The sequence below is a fragment of the Aptenodytes patagonicus genome, chromosome W (genome assembly GCF_965638725.1).
Source record: "Aptenodytes patagonicus chromosome W, bAptPat1.pri.cur, whole genome shotgun sequence".
NCBI lineage: Eukaryota > Metazoa > Chordata > Aves > Sphenisciformes > Spheniscidae > Aptenodytes > Aptenodytes patagonicus.
This window is the reverse complement of record NC_134981.1, coordinates 31,899,579-31,916,859: the sequence shown is the minus strand read 5'-3', so window position 1 is coordinate 31,916,859 and position 17,281 is coordinate 31,899,579.

Sequence of the window (17,281 nt, the reverse complement as noted above, 5' to 3'; positions counted from 1 at the left end):
GCAGCACTCAGCGGTGGCGTGACTTCATTTAGGCCACGATAGTCTACTGTTAGTCTCCACTCTCCATTAGACTTCCGCACTGGCCATATGGGACTGTTAAAGGGTGAGTGGGTCTTGCTGATCACTCCTTGGCTCTCCAGTCGACGAATCAGCTCATGAATGGGAATCAGGGAGTCTCGGTTGGTGCGATATTGCCGCCGGTGCACCATGGTGGTAGCAATTGGCACTTGTTGGTCTTCGACCTTCAGCAACCCCACAACAGAGGGGTCCTCCGAAAGACCAGGCAAGGTGGACAGCTGTTTAATTTCCTCCATCTCCAAGGCAGCTATACCAAAAGCCCACCGGTACCCTTTTGGGTCCTTGAAATACCCTCTCCTGAGGTAGTCTATGCCAAGGATGCACGGAGCATCTGGGCCAGTCACAATGGGGTGCTTCTGCCACCCGTTCCCAGTTAAACTCACTTCGGCTTCCAATACAGTTAGCTGTTGGGATCCCCCCGTCACCCCAGAAATACAGATGGGTTCTGCCCCTATATAGCTTGATGGCATTAGGGTACACTGTGCACCGGTGTCTACCAGAGCCTTATACTTCTGTGGGTCTGACGTGCCAGGCCACCGAATCCACACAGTCCAGTAAACCCGGTTGTCCCTTTCCTCCCCCTGGCTGGAGGCAGGGCCCCTCTAATCCTCATCACAGTACTCATTTCTCATTTCTTGTACGTACGAGTCAGAAGTTTCTTCATTAAGATCAGGAGTAAGATCAGCCCTTCTACTCTCTCTGGGGAACTGCCCGCTGGAAACTGGAGCAGCAATTTTCCTGGAAGAACCTCTTTCTGTGATTGTTTTCCCTTGCAATTCACGTACCCGTGCCCCTAGGGCTGCGGTAGGTTTCCCATCCCACTTCCTCATGTCCTCTCCGTGGTCACGCAGGTAAAACCATAGGGTGCCCCGTGGTGTGTACCCTTTATATTCTCTCTCTTGAGCAAAAGAACGCTTACTTCTAATAGCCGAGATACTGGTCCGTACAGGTGAGGAGTAGGACCTATCCTCTCTGAGTTGCTGGATCTCCCGGGACAGTTTTTCGGACAGTTTCTCCACAGCCGAGACGAGGGAGGAAGAAAGACTTTCCTCGTATTGCCGGAGTTGACTAGCCAATTCATCCACCGTTTGTTCCTCTCCATCTTTCCAGGTCATCACTGCCAATGAATTGGCGTATGACGATGGTGAGCTCCTTATAAACTTCCGCCACATGGGTCGTGTGCACTTGACTTCGTCTGGATCTTTGGATAGTTGTTTATTGTTCAGGTCATCATAAATCACCTCCAGCACAGCTAATTCTCTCAGAAACTGGATACCCTTCTCCATGGTGGCCCACTTGCTTGGGCGACATATGACATCTTCCTTGAAGGGATACCTTTCCTTCACGCTTGACAAGAGTCGCCTCCAAAGGCTGAGGATACGTGTCCCTTTTCCAATTGCTTTATCAATCCCCCCTTCCCTAGAAAGGGATCCCAGCTGCTTGGCTTCTTTACCCTCTAATTCCAGGCTACTGGCCCCATTATCCCAGCATCGGAGCAGCCAGGTGACAATATGCTCACCTGGACGACGGCTGAAATCTTTTCGTATATCTCGCAGCTCACTCAGGGATAGAGATCGGGTGGTCACTGCCTCGTTTATGAGTTCTTCCTCTTCCTCCTCCCCGATCAGCGGCCGGCTCTCCTACTCACGTTCTCGTGATGGCCCTTCTCCAGGGTATTCGTACAGTTCTTCCTCCGGTTCCCTTTTAGAAGAAGCTTCTTCCTCCCTCACTAAACGAGCCGACTTCCGCTTCCAAAATTTCTTCTTGTGTACAGGGGCGACTGATACCGTCACAGGCTGGTTCTTTGCTTCAGCCACAGGGCCTGTTGCCGGGGTTGGAGTGGTCGCAGTGCATGTCGCCGGGGTTGGAGTGGCCGCAGGGCGCGTTGCCCGGGTCTGAGTGGCCGCAGTGCGTGTTGTTTTACTGTCAGAGCCAGAGACCTTCTCTTCCCTTTGAGGGCACTGAATGGTGTTGAACAGGGCTCGGCAGGCATGGGCCAGGCCCCAGCACGTTGCAATGATCTGCATCTCTCTGGAGTTGCCAGGGTGACAGCATACTTTGTCCAAATATTCTACTAACTTTTCAGGATTCTGCACTTGCTCAGGGGTGAAGTTCCAAAACACTGGGGGTGCCCATTGGCCTAGGTACTTGCCCATCTTGTCCCACACACCCTGCCACTCATAATTATTCAGCCTTGGGGCAGATCTCTGGATGATATTCTTAAATTGCTTACCAACTTTAGACAAAACCGAAACAGTATTCCCAAGAAGTATTAATAGAAGTATCTTAACTGCCCAAGGATGTTCAAAATACTGAAAAATTACTGTAATGAAGGAGGAAACATCATAGAAGAAGGTAGTGACCCTGCCATTCTGTATTTCCTCCGTAAAAAAACTCTCAGAAAAGTTACTGCAATTGCTAGTTGTCTCCATGAAATGGTCTCCGTGGTACAGTAACGGCTTCATTGCGAAGTTTACATACCACACTAACGTCAAGGTCAATGTTCTAAAAACAAACCTCACAAGCGAGACATTACTATTCATTGCAGACCACAGCAAACTGCAAAACCCAACACCAATCTTTAACATGTACAGCAGGAAAAAGAGCGCGATGCAGATTATACAAATCAATATCGAGAACAGAGAAACCAACATTGTGACCCACAACTACTAACAGATATAAGTTCCTTAATACACTCCGGTTAACCTGTTATTATCTCAAACCCTTCGAGCCCCACGTTGGGTGCCAAAAAAGGACTGTCGTGGTTTAACTTCAGTCGGCAACTAAGCACCACGCAGCCGCTCGCTCACTCCCCCCCACCCGGTGGGATGGGGGAGAGAATTGGAAGAGCACAAGTTAGAAAAACTCGTGGGTTGAGATAAAAACAGTTTAATAATTGAAATAAAATGATAATAATAATAATATGATAATAATAATAATAATACACAAAGCAAGTGATGCACAGTACAATTGCTCACCACCCGCCGACCGATGCCCAGCCAGTCCCCGAGCAGCGGCCCCCCCGGCCAGCTTTCCCCAGTTTATGTACTGAGCATGACGTCACATGGTATGGAATGTCCCTTTGGCCAGTTTGGCTGTGCCCCCTCCCAGCTTCTTGTGCACCTCCAGCCTTCTCAGTCGGTAGAACATGGGAAGCTGAAAAGTCCTTGGCTAGTGTAAGCATTACCTAGCAACAACTAAAACATCAGTGCGTTATCAACTTTGTTCTCATCCTAAATCCAAAACACCGTACCAGCTACTAGAAAAGAAATTAACTCTGTCCCTGCCGAAACCAGGACATGGGGGAGTTACTGGCCATGAAGAAGTGCCTTTGATAAAATCTCCTAACCCCCACAGTAGGAATCGCTGCTCCAGGCTGCTCCACTGCCCCTCCACCTCAGCCACAGAGCCCCAGGCAGCTCATGTGCCCCATGCTGCCGGGACCAAGGACAAATGCATGCGTTAGAGCTGTCTGGCTATTGGCAGGGGAGAAGGCTCCCCTGTTGCCTCCCCATCACATCCAGTGCAGCTCATCTGAAGTCTCTCGTCTCTCTCTCCCTTTCATTTTTCCCCCATTTTTCTTATTTCATGCTGCTGAAGTTCCCAGGTAGGTATCAGAAGAAAGGACGCACAGTTACTAAATGCTTTGCAGATAACCCAGATGCTCCACCTTTAAGGGCACTGCAAAATGGCAGGACAGATCCACACAGATCCACAGAGGTTTGGGCCTAAACACTTAAAAACCTGATATTCCCCTGTCCTCTAAGAACTCATATCAGTAAGGTGTTGTCAGTCAAACTCTCCTGCATCTCATTCATCAGGTTTTCAACTTGTTTCTTGAAGCTGTAATCTATGTGTCATTAACAAGAATGAGAGATGTAATACATTTAGGTATGCATAGAGTTAAACAGGCATCGGGCTTTAATAGCTTTCAGTGAGGAGGCATTATTGAAGAAGAGAGGATATTAATATGTACTAGTATATAAGCACTCATGAAGCTGATGGAAATATGGAATTCTGTGAACAGAAATATGAAAACCATTGACCGGACCACTGACCACAATGGGATTATGACAATATCCACTAAGTAAAGAAGACCCACAACTCTGTGTTAAAAAGACCACAATTTTCTTCTCTGATTTATTTGCAGACCTCCTATTCTTAATAGCAACCATAATTCCTGTCCACAAGAATAATGCCAGCTAATAGGTTTTGTGGCTGGTCTGTTCTGAAAGATAATAAGAATGACAATATCTTGAATTTGCCAGATCCTATCAATATTCAGAGGGAGCAAGGATCCCTTAACTATTAAAGCTATGTCAAGAGCAAGTGAGGGAAATAAAAACACAGTGTAGATTCCTTCAGCGACAGGTAGGGAGCAAAGATTCAAAGCTGAAAGCTCTTTGCACGTTCTTTAAATGAGTCACAGAAATCCAAAATAACCAAGAAAGCATATGAAAGATTTTTTAAGTTTAAAAAAAAAAAAAAGAAAAAAAGACCAAATTCATCTCTAGGAAACAATCTCAGGGAAATTATTCCAGGAAAAAAATATGTTCACTATACATACAGCATTGTATGTCACATGGTCTAATTATAGAAATGAAAGCAACACAGGAATTAGATGGTCTTTTCAAGCCTGTAAGGAGTGTGAACAAAGAATATAATTACACATTGAGCCAATTGATTAGCCAATTACTAGTTAAAGCAGATTTAGACTTTAAATTGATTTGGTTCTGAATTCTGGGGATTTGGGGGCTAAGATAAAAAGTGTTTGAAGATTAATTATCCTTCTCTAAGATGAAGGAACTCAATTTTGTTAGCGTGTCGAAAGGCTCTGGCTGTTGCATGGGAGAGGGTAGACTGCAAATCTCATCAGTATTGAACTGATTGATCAAAGTGAATTCTGAGACTCATAACCACTCTAATCCTCACAGAAAGTGGTGATATTGCACACAACATTGTGCCAGTCCAAATTAATATTTAAATGAAAAACAGACCAACATTTACCTAGAGGAGAAAGTGTACTGCCTCCAAAGGACCTGTGGTGGGTTAAACTTGGCTGGACACCAGGTGCCCACCAAGCTGCTCTATCACTCCGCCTCCTCAGCTGGACAGGGGAGAGAAAATATAATGAAAGGCTCGTGGGTCAAGATAAGGACAGGGAGATCACTAACTGATTACCATCACAGGCAAAACAGACTCAGCTTGGGGAAATTAATTTAATTTATTGCCAATCAAAAGTCAGAGTAGGATAATGAGAAATAAAACCAAATCTTAAAACACCTTCTCCCCACCCCTCCCTTCTTCCCGGGCTCAACTTCACTCCCGAATTGTCTACCTCCTCCCCCCGAAAGGCACAGGGAGACGGGGAATGAGAGTTGCAGTCAGTTCATCACACATTGTCTCTGCTGCTCCTTCCTCCTCACACTCTTCCCCTGCTCCAGCGTGGGGTCCCTCCCATGGGAGACAGTCCTCCATGAACTTCTCCAACGTGAGTCCTTCCCACGGGCTGCAGTCCTTCACAAACTGCTCCAGCGTGGGTCCCCCACGGGGTCACAAGTCCTGCCAGGAGCCTGCTCCAGCATGGGCTCCTCTCTCCATGGGTTCACAGGTCCTGCCAGGAGCCTGCTCCAGTGCAGGCTTCCCATGGGGTCACAGCCTCCTTCGGGCGCATCCACCTGCTCTGGCGTGGGGTCCTCCATGGGCTGCAGGTGGATATCTGCTCCACCGTAGACCTCCATGGGCTGCAGGGGGACAGCCTGCCTCACCATGGTCTTCACCACGGGCTGCAGGGGAATCTCTGCTCTGGCACCTGGAGCACCTCCTCCCTCTCCTTCTTCACTGACCTTGGTGTCTGCAGAGTTGTTTCTCTCACACATTCTCAATCCTCTCTTCTGGTTGCTGTTGTGCAGCAGGTTTTATCCTTTCTTAAATATGTTATCACAGAGGCACTACCACCATTGCTGATTGGCTCAGCCTTGGCCAGCGGCAGGTCTGTCTTGGAGCCGGCTGGCACTGGCTCTATTGGACACGGGGGAAGCTTCTGGCATCTTCTCACAGAAGCCACCCTGTAGCCCCCCTGCTACCAAAACCTTGCCACGCAAACCCAATACAGGACCAAAGGAAGTCCAATCAAGGAGTTACAAACTCAATAGTGAGGAAACACTGGGGCACAGCTCTCTGTGCATCTTTGCCCAAAGAATAATAACAAGGAAAGTAAAGGTGCTGTTGTGCACCTGCCATTTTCTGTACAGTATACACTATAGCATCCTGATTGAACTTTGTGGGAGTGATAATATGACATTTTACTTCTCTGTCAGTAGTCCAGCTATAGCACCAGGCAAACATTTGGTAAAGGAAAGACTTCACATTTCAATAGCTGTTCTGGAGTGTAGATAGGTTTCCTCGTCAGCATGCCTAGCAAGGTACTCAGCTGCCTAAAGTCCTCTAGTGTAGAGGGGAACGCGTACACCATGGTGTTGGTAAGTGCCCCGGGCTAGTGCAGCCTGCTGCCTGTGCCAGAGCCTCACCGTCCCCCACTGGGCTTCTCCATGAAATGGCCCCAGTTTGCCTCCGTTAGGGGTTAAACTTTGGCTTCATGCCCAGGAGTGTGTTGGAAGAGAAGGATTTCCACAGCAAGAAGTAGCCCAAACCCTAATCTAAATGCTAGTTTTATGTATAAGCTGGTAAATGCAATCAGCAAATTCCCAGTGTACCTTTTGGGAAGCCCCTGGAGAGCACAGTTGTACCACTGCCTGCTGAGCACCAACTCCTCGCCAAAGTGTTAGTTTCACTAAACTGCGGTGCAATCCAGTAAGGCCATTTCGTACATTCCTTAGGCAGCATATTTCCACTGGAGTCAGTATAAGGCATTGCAGTTTACAAGAATAAGCAGAAGAAACAAACTATATTTTTGAAATGCAAGAGCCCTGGACCTCCTTGTGCTAGGTGCTGTAACAGCACAGAGACAGTTAGTACCTTAGAGAACATGGTAAAATAGATGCAAGATTGCAGAAAAATTATGAAATAGAGGAAAGACTGAAGATTGCCTGCAGAAAGAAGCAGGTCCGATGGGGTTTCCAGAGTCCAGAGAAGCAAAGCAGATCTTGCAAAAGCTAGGACTGCAGAGACCAGGGCAAAAAAAGCATCAGCCACTGCCACTGAACAATGTTCCCTCATGACTCTCTGCTTCCAGCTTGGGTTGAGCTTGACTTGCGTGTTTCTTTCCCCAGGCCAGCAACTGGCTATGGGGCATCCAGAGCTGCCCCAGGGAGGGAGCTATGAGCCCCGGCCAGCAGCATTGCAGATGAAATAGCTGCCCTCGAGTGGAGTGCGCTGCTTCTCTCGTCCCATTTTCTGAATGAAATGGGTTGTGGGAGTACTGACAAGTACTTCTGCTCATAAAGCATTCGCCATGGAGGGTCTGAACCTTTACCTTGAGTAAACTAAGATATATGTATGTCCAGTTTCTTCCCCTCAAAATCCTTTCCTTGAAATGGTCTGGTGCCTCCATGGCCAGTGCAACCAAAACCTAGCAAGCATGGGGTACTGCAGCAACAAGCATGGGATACTGCAGTGTGAACTCCCATTGGGTGTAGGTAAACCTGGAGCCCTGGATTTATTCCCATTAAGGTTGACTTTGCCCCTCAGCCGCTAGAAGTTTAATGATGTTTTAGGCTTGTGAGCATGTGTGTGTGAGAGAGACAGAGAGATACTATAAAGGCACAAGAAATATCTGGTGTGTAATCTTGTGGAATCTTATGCAATTTTCATATGAGGGGTGACTTAAATGTATCCTTGGCTAAAATTATTAGTTTTTATAATATTACTATTTTTATTACTTCAATTTCAGCCTGACTAGGAGTCCAGTCTTGGAGTAAACCTCATTTTGCTGGGTGCTGGACAGACACACAGCCATAAGGTTCCTGCCTTATCACACTGGTGGCCCTAATTCCTAGTTGGGGGGCAATGCATTGGCTTACCCCCCCAGTTCCAGACCCCAGAGGTGGTTGCCTTTCAGTCATGTAGATGTGGCACGCACACGAAATATGTTATAGGCTTCAGGTGAAACTTAAACTGAGCTGCAGGATGACAGAGAAGAGATCTGTGTCTTTGTGTGTGAGAACATCTTCAAAAACAAGGCTCTGGGTAACTGGGTAAATGCACCCCATCGGTGTGATGTTTGACCATTGTTTAGTACACAGATTCTAGGGACAACACACGTATCTTAACATGCCGGCATCACTTACATCCAGGGAATTCATGCTTTTTAAAGAAAACCTATCCCTGTGAACCCAAAACCTTGGATCTTTAATATTGAACTAAGCAAGTATCCTTATGCAAATAATTTTCAAAAGTAGAGGAGCCAGCTATTTTCCCCTCCTTCCTCTCCTCTCTGAGTCATACTCTCATATTCCCTCTAGTGCTCGCTCCCACACCACTCAGCCAAAGGTAGGGAAAATCATCTCCTGTGTTTCAAGAAGCCCCTCTGCAAGCCACAGGACCCACAAGCCCTGGTTTCCCATGGGAGGACATCCCGCAGCAAAGCCTCAGCTGCTCCTTTTCCCTCTCTGATTTTAAATCCTTTTCAAAATCTCCTCCACTGCTTTCAGACCCTGCTAGTGCCCCATCTCCAGCTGGGCTAGTAGAAACCCACCTTGTGGCTGGGTCTGGGGTAGGGATGTGCGGCCAGTAGCTGTGCACTGACTGCTTACAGCAAGGACAAGGAAAAGGATAGCCATCCTTTCTTCAGCAGGGCAGGAGGAGCATCAGCTGGATGAGAGGTGCAGCAGGAGAGGAGCCGGGGGGGGGGGGGCTGTGCCATGCTCCCCACCTTTCCTGCCAAGCTGCGGGCTGGTGGGCTCGTTGCAGCTGGAGCCGTGGGGAAGCCAGGTCTGCAAACAGCTCCAGCAGATCCTCACAGAGCCAGCGTGAACGGGACTTGCAGCTCGGGCAGATTTGCGCAGAAAAGGCAAAGTTCCCCATGCAGATCATCTGCACTCCTATTCCAGAGTGCACAACACAAAAGTATTGCCAGATTTTACATATACATGTATATATACCCAGATGTATATGGATAAAAAAACGTATTTTCCACTGCCCTCACTTTCAGAAACAATGACATCGTTTTGGATGAAATTTAAATAAAATAGCAGCTTGAGGCAGATACGCTTGGCAAAAAGAGAAGCGACTGGAAACAGACTCTTACAATGGAAAATATTGTGCAGGCGTCTTAACGGGAGGTGCCACCAGCTCTGCCTGAAGCCATAAATTACTCATATCAGCCCCTGCATCTCACAGGAGTTTCACAGCACTGGCGGCACAATGCCTGACGGGAATGGGGCAGGTGATGGGTGCCCCGCTGGGTGCAGGCTGTGTTGGGGCGCTTGAACGCCAGGTGGTGGTTTTGGACAGGGAGGCCTGGGCACCCCTGCCCTGGTGATGCCCAAGGGCTGGCTGCTGCAGCTGCCCACCCCTCGCAGCCAGAAACCTCCCTGGCCTGCAGCGGCACTGGGCAGCACAGCTTTCCCTCAGCTGAAGCCATCCAGAGCATTTATTTGATCATTGTCTTGCTGCTGAGAGCTGCCGTGCCCTCAGAAGCCCCAGTCTGTGCCAGGGACTCAGAAACATACGTTTCTCCTTGGTGTTGTACACGTCTTCTGCTTCGCCTGCAGCTGCTTGCATTGCAGCATCCTGCAGCTTGGGTATGTTCAACTCCTCCAAGCATCCACCAGAAATGTGAAATGAAAACAGAGCTTGTCAAAGCATTGCTGCGGGACCGGGAACAGGTTCTGCTTTGTGAAATTAAAGGGGTGTCCAAAGGCATCTTGAGCTGATTCTGTCACCGAATCCTGCCTGCCCAGCACATGGGGTCTCAGGAGGCTGTGCTCCACTCAGCGCCAGCACTGCTGCCCTCAGCATTGCCGTCTGTAGCTGCAGCTGTGATTTATTTTTTCTATGGAGCTGGGGGTGGGTGAGTCACTGCAAAACAGCAGAGGAGAGAGGCCAGGCCCATGCTCAGGTATGCCCAAGTAAATCCAGGAGGTCTCCACTGCTTTCAGGGAGCTCTCCTGGCAGCCAGAAGCCACCATTTCAGTAGCCTGCAATAGGGAATAGGCAACCGTCCCACAGGCAGCCCCTCTCTCTCCAGGGGCCACTGGGTGCATGGAGTGCTCAGGTGTGAATCATTCTTGCCTCAGCAGCGGGAAACTGGAAGCCACTGGGACAGAGATAGTGACAGAGAGACATTGCAGTATGCTGAATTTCCAGAGGCTCTGCGTGCAGCAGCACAGAGCTCCCACACCTCTCTGTGGTGGCCTCTGCAGGGCTTTGCTCTCCGGAAGGGGAAGATGGGTGGGTTGCTGTACTGCTGTTGTGGTGAGCTACACTCAGGCACCACACAGGAGCGAGATATGCTCTCAGGCAGCTCAGAAGGAGGAAGGCTCTCCTGACCGAGAGCAACCCCAAGGTCTCCATCACCCCCTCGTCACCCTCCACATCACAGCAGGTGCATGGAGAGGTAGGGAACAGTCTGGTCCTGCACCCTGGTGATCCTCCACCTTTCTAAGAGGATATCTATGTCATCATGTTACTCCACAGCTGTCTTGCTCTTAAGGCCATCCAGACAGCCAGGAGGCCTGGAGGGAGGAAACCCAGGCACGGGGTAGGGAGTGGCCCAAATCTGAACCTCAGCACTACAGGCAGTGAGGACACAGTCAGTTCCAGTCACGTGGCACAACAAAATCAACTGCATGCTTGGGCACAGCTAACAAAAGACAGTAGAAATTTCACCTGTAGGATCACTGCACTAGAAGCACCTGGAAGCAGCTCTCAAGGTGCCTTCAAAATTATAGCAAAAGATGTTCTGAGTTCCCAGGGAGAAAAGATGACAGGAATCACTTTCTTTCCTGTCTCAGTTGTGTAGAGTACATGCATTACACAGCTGCTACTTTACCCTGTAGGATCAGACCTACCAAGACATTTAGGTACTAACTTCCTAATGAGTTCAATGCCAAGTTGGATATGCAAACAAGAAAGAGCTTGATTCCCAAATTCCCCTTTGGGTCTGACTTTTAGCTTTGGACATTCTCATTCCAATGTTTGTCCATTTGCTTCAGCCTCGCATCTCTGGAAATATTATAAAGACTCAGAGGAAGAAAAAACCTTGGATACACTCAGCCAGTTGTGCAGTTCTCCCACACAGGCACACACGTACCCTAGAGGTAATCAGTTGCAACACTGTAGGGTGAAATCCAGCCCTGGATTATCTTAGCGCTACATGTGGTAGCCAGTGATGATTAAATTAGCCAATGCTTTTTAAAAATCCAGCCATACATGCTTGACATTGAATGTCTGCATTAGTGAAGACCACAGGCTGTCTATTCAGTGTGCAAAGCAATATCCTTTGTAATTTCTTCTAAATTTATTGCTTTTAATGTCATGGAGACCTATTGTTCTCATACTGTGGGATAGGGTCAGAAGGGAGGAACTGATGAGTTCTCACTGTGCCCTTCAGAATTTGGAATATCTCACTCAAATGCTTTTTAACTCTGCTCCTTGCTCAGCTAGAGAAAGGCTTCTCTGGCCATGGCTTTTGCAATTTCTCATCCTATGGGACATTTCTAAGCAGACCAGTTCTTTTTCCTTAGTAGATCTCGCTGTACCTTTAAAGCGGGATTAAGTGGCTCCCAGGTCTTATTACCCCTCAAAGTGGAGATGAGAGACTCAACAAAAGGGCAGCCTTTGAGATGCACAAAGAAGAAGTGCTAGAGGCACGTTCAGGTAAGCAAAGTGGGACAGCAGGAGTGAGTCCCTAGCTCTCCTCCAAGCAGTGCTGCCACAAGAGCAAGGCCACGCATCACATCTGTGCAGCACTGGAACAGAGAGACCCCTGGGTAGCTCAAAGCGAGCTTTGGCACCAGAGGTGCCAGGGATGCCACTTCACTGCTCTTCCTGGGCTAACTTAACCAAGGCTAGGCAATTCACCACACTTGCACTGTACTGCACTGGAGATATATTATTTTCCATCATCTGATAGCCCAACAGAGATTACCCTCCACCAAATAACAGGTCACAACAGGAGGTAAGCTTTCCCCATCGTACTGTACCAATGCCATTGAAAGTCTCAGGGGATATTCATAAACCCAAGGCACTTCTGCACCGGGCAAGATGCTTCACTCAGTGCTGTGTAACGTAGCTGTTGAGATTAATTAGGTGCACAAAGCAATGGACTCGCTGCTGACAGAAGGTTATCAGGGTACGAGCATTAAACTGGCTGCACAGAAGTACACCTCTGGGACAAAAGACAGCTGGCCAGGTCTATGTGGTGGCACTCTTTTGGCTGGAGTGGTAGCAGTAGGTGCGAAGATGTGGGATGTGAGTGAACAGGCCAGCAGTATCACTGGATACTCAAGGCTTCTGGGCATCCTGGGCTTGTTCATACTGTACAAATGCAGTTTTGTTACTCCCTGACTCCCTCTGTGCTGATTAGGAGATGCACAACCCATTGCACTCAGTTTGTAGTTGTAGATATATCATAAACCTGGTCCTGTACTTCTCTTTCCTCAACTCTTACCAAAATTAGGCCTGCGTGGCTGACACTAGCAGATACGTTGTTTTCTGCATGGTTTCAGGACAACCGATGTCAGCAGTGAGGCAATTTCACAGTGTGGCTGGGTACTGGCTGCCATGGTCTTAAATCATGCAATGCCTCCTTTGCCAATGTAATCCTGGTTGCTGAGTTCAAGTCAGCTGGGACAAGGTGAGTAGGTATCTAAGTATGCATAAAGGCAAATGGGAAAAGCCAAAATAGGTTATAAATGCTCCAGTCCTTATACAAAAATTAGTCTTCAGGGCACTTTGATTACTTAGCTCTGGAAGTATGAGAGCTCCCATGTTAGAAAGGAGGTTAAATGACTTGCCCCAACAGTCATATACGGCAGAGGCGAGGTCAGGATTACAGAGCCGGGTCCCCATCTCACCAGCCCACCAGCAGGCCAGTAGGCCATATTGACACTATAATTATACATTCCCCTTTTGCCCCTAGAGCTTTTTGCAGGAGCAAGATAATTAAGCTCTCCTTCTGGCTACCCTCTTTTAATGAAACGGTGCACGTAACACAGCTTGGTATTTATTAATGCTAATGAGTTTCTAAAACAATTTGAGGCGGCAATGCACCTTTCACTTGTGTGGTTGCGGTACATGTCCAGCATCATTCCCAATTTAATGATGCCATGCATCTTGGGTCAGTCTCCTTTAGAAGGCAGTCTGTAACATAAAATACAGCAGCCTCCATTTGTAGTGAGGTCATTCTGAATGGAAAGCAGGTCCAGGCTTGAACTAACAAGAGCAGATGCCAGCTTCCCCCTCTCTATGAAGTGCTGATGGTGGTTTATTAATCTTTAGAACAAGGTCACAAGTTTACTTGCCTGCTGAATCTGAGTTAGCAACCTTGCATCTCATAGGCAAGTAAACACAAGCCTTCAATATCTGACACTCCCAATGTTTCTTAATGAGGAGAAGCAAAAATGTAAACCTCAAATTTACAAGAGCCAGCTGAGGTTACATATTAATACCTCGGTTGCTTGAGCTGAAATGGTTTGATTAGAGCAGATCAGCTCTCTGTCACAAAGAGACCATAGCAGTCAAAATCACGCTGGCGGCTGGTGGCAGAGGAAGAGGGCTGCAGTGCACTGAGCAGGACCCCGGGGCAAACATGAACTACCTCACCAGTCATTTTTTAAAGATTCTGGTTTCCAGTGCAAACACTCTTGAAGGGACTCTGCTGCTCAGGATATGTCCTTGGGAACGCCTCTGTGGGCTGATGTGAGAGGCTACAATACAGTTTTCCTTTCCTGGGAGAACAGGTTCTGGCCCAGAGACCCCTGCCCTGATCGGGATGGGGCCTCCGAAAGGTCTCTGGTCCCATGCACAGCCCAGACCAGGGCTGGTTCTGGAGGACTGGAGGTATTTTGAAAGCATGTGAGGTCCAACTCCAACTCATTTGTGAGATGAAGACACAGCCTTCACGTGAAGGGGTATGCATTGCCACATTACGGCTGTAGGGTGATGTGGCCACACGGGCAGCCAAGACCAGATCCTGCCCCGCATGGGCTGCTGCCATCCCCTCCAACCCCAGAAACTGTCGTGGCTTTCCCCCAGCTGCAGACCTGCCCCCCCGGCTTCATCCTGTCTCTGAAGGGCAGAGCCAGCTGCCGGCAGCAGCTCCAGCCCTCGCCCCCAAAGGGTGCACAAAGGGTGCGGGGGCACAGCCCCAAGGGCAGCCACACACCTGGGAATCATCATGGTCTCCTTGCTGCAAGGGGACAGCGAGACACTCCAGGACATCTCACCGCTTCACCAGGGGCTGGGGTCAGGGTGGGTGTGGGACTCCGGCAGGCTTACTCAGAGATGCCCTGCTTGGAAATAAACCCTGTGGCAGCTCCCAGCATGCCAGTCCCGCTGGCTCATGCACCACAGGAGCACTGAGAAGCAGGTGAGTTCTGCTGCTCTGACAGCATGCTTATTAATAAAAGACAGGAAAACTAGCTGAGATGGTTTATAAACTGCACGGGCCCAAATCCGGCTCACATTACTCAGGGGAGCAACTCCACCAAGGACTGAGGAGTTGCACTGGCTGAAGCCCAAGCTGAGCTTAGCACAAATACTGCTTAACTTTTCCATGAGACATTAGTGAGTCTAATAAATTCCTGCATAACACCTTCATTAAATGGGATTTACTATAATATGCTATATATGCTTTATGCCTCACCTGCATAAACAGCCACGTTAACGCTATAAATTACAGCGTTTGTATTAATGTATTGCAGGCACCTCAACCAAGGTGCTGTGGTGAAATGCTTAATGGCTTTCAGTAAGCACCCGAATTGCAAGAAAGTGTGGAACGAGAGAGAAGCTTCTCTAGTAACTGACAGACTGCACTAGCACTGTAAGCCTTACAAAATTATTCTTAAAAAAAAAGAAGAAAAGATCTAAACCCCCAAAGTTTTGCATATTGCAGTATTAGTGCTAGACTTCAAGGCTTTGTAACGGAAATTGGCTCTGATTTTTGAGATATGCATTACATCATAGTCTTCTTTTAGGGCATTATGTCATTCCTGCTGAGACACATTATCTCGGCTTGGCCCATCATTCCTGCTGAGACACATTATCTCGGCTTGGCCCATCATTAGCGATTTTTGCGGGCCTACTGCAGTGTTCCCAAAGCACTGCTGGGAACCACAGAATGAAATTTGAAATGTTTATCTTTTACAAAGCTGAAAAAGAGGAAAGATGTTAACATTAGGCATCACTGACTTCCTTAACCCTCTCCTGACTCTGCTTCTTACTGGGGCTTGGTTTTGATGTCTTTGAACATGCTGTACAAATGATGTAACCTTTAAAAACTCACATTAGAGGGGGCATAATACAGTGTTGCTTCCCACTCTCCAAGAAGTGCCCTTGCAGCTGCCTGAATAACACCCCCAGTCTTTACAAGATGTCAACATGAATCAGATTGTACGTACGTACACTGACAAGCTATATTCCACAGCCATGGCTAGAACATACATTAATAATGGTGAACCAACTCTTAATAATATTTTTATATAGCATTGAGCAACCCTGATATTTTATTTTTCAGCATGTACAGAGATCATGCACACCTGGATGGATCCTCACATCCTGATCCTTTTGAGGACACAAAAGCAGAATTCCAGGAGGCTTATGCTAGAGAGCAATTTTTATGCAGGGAACTGAGCAGATATTATCTCTTCTGACTTCAGTCATGAAATTAGAAGCCCATTTCATCTCACTGCATCCAGGGCAGGATTAGAGGCTGTGCCATGGAGGGAACAGACAGGTGCTTTCAGGATATTCCCAAAACCCCAGAGAATCCCAACATCTCTCTCTCCACAAAAGCACAATTATAAAAAGGGGCTGTGAACACTAAGAGGAAATGGGAAACATTCGACCATGACTAAATTACAATTCCCTCTCTTGTTATAAACTAATGCTATTCATTGGAGGGCTTTAATTTGTCTGCTCCATTTTTCACTTAGATTGCGTGTTTCAGTGAGTTGTCACATTTTGGTGCTTTAAGGCTCTTTGCTACAGCTGTAATGTATTTCCTAGAAAGATTGTAACAGCAACTTTTTCCATCACAAAGGAATGATTAGTGGCATAACCAGAACTCAGGAGGCAGGACATCATTTAATCCTGCCAGACATCTCTTTCCCACTTGGACTGAAAGCTTTTCCTTTTCTTCATTTCCTTTCGGATTGCAGAGCCTGAATAACAAAGCATTAGAAAGGAGAACAAGTCCTCGTGTGTACTTGACACCTGCTGTCCCCATCCCCATGTTTGCAAGGTGACTTTCTGGCCCTAGCAGTCTCCTTTCACAGGCAGAAGTTTTATGGTTTGGGGGCCAAGTGCTTTTAATACTTAACGTTCCCAAAGAGATGCGCATGGCAAGTCCCCATCCTGCTGCACTTTGCAGTTGTGACAAGGTTTTGCAGGTAACTCCTCATTAGATGTAAAACTGCTACCCGCAGGAGGGAAAAAACAGCCTGATTTGTTAAAGAACCAGTCATGAGAGGTGGAAAAAATGGGTTTCCAGATATTTTCACCAAAAATGTACTCATGGTTTTTTTGGCAATGATTCCTTTCACCGAGAAAAGGTGATGATGTGCTGTAATAACTCACCCAAGGAAAAGGTGCATGTCATGACAAGACAATGAGTTACCCACTACCTGAAGTGGCAACAAGGCAGCCCACAAATGGGTGGGATTACTGGCTGCTGAGCCCTCTGAAAGGTCAGGGACTAATGTCGTATATAACATGGTGGGAGCTGCTAGATTCACTGAGGTGAAATGCTATTCCAGACTGGTACTTTATGGGTCCTGCATGGCTTGGGACGTTAGGCCACAACTCACCGGCAGAGGAGAATACACTGATCTGAGAGATCCACACTTCTGAAAGATGCTTTAGTTAAGGTACCACAGCAAAATGCACTTAAAATTCAGAGCAAGTAAATACAAATACTTTTGCTCTGCATCCCAAGGACTAGTAAAACTGCAGTCACAGTGTTATAAAACCACAGGAACAAATTCTGCTCCTAATCAGCATGGCATAAATCTGGATTATACCTCAGAGTCTTAGTGGAGCTAGTTCAGATTTATGCAGGTTTAAACAAGAGCATAATTTG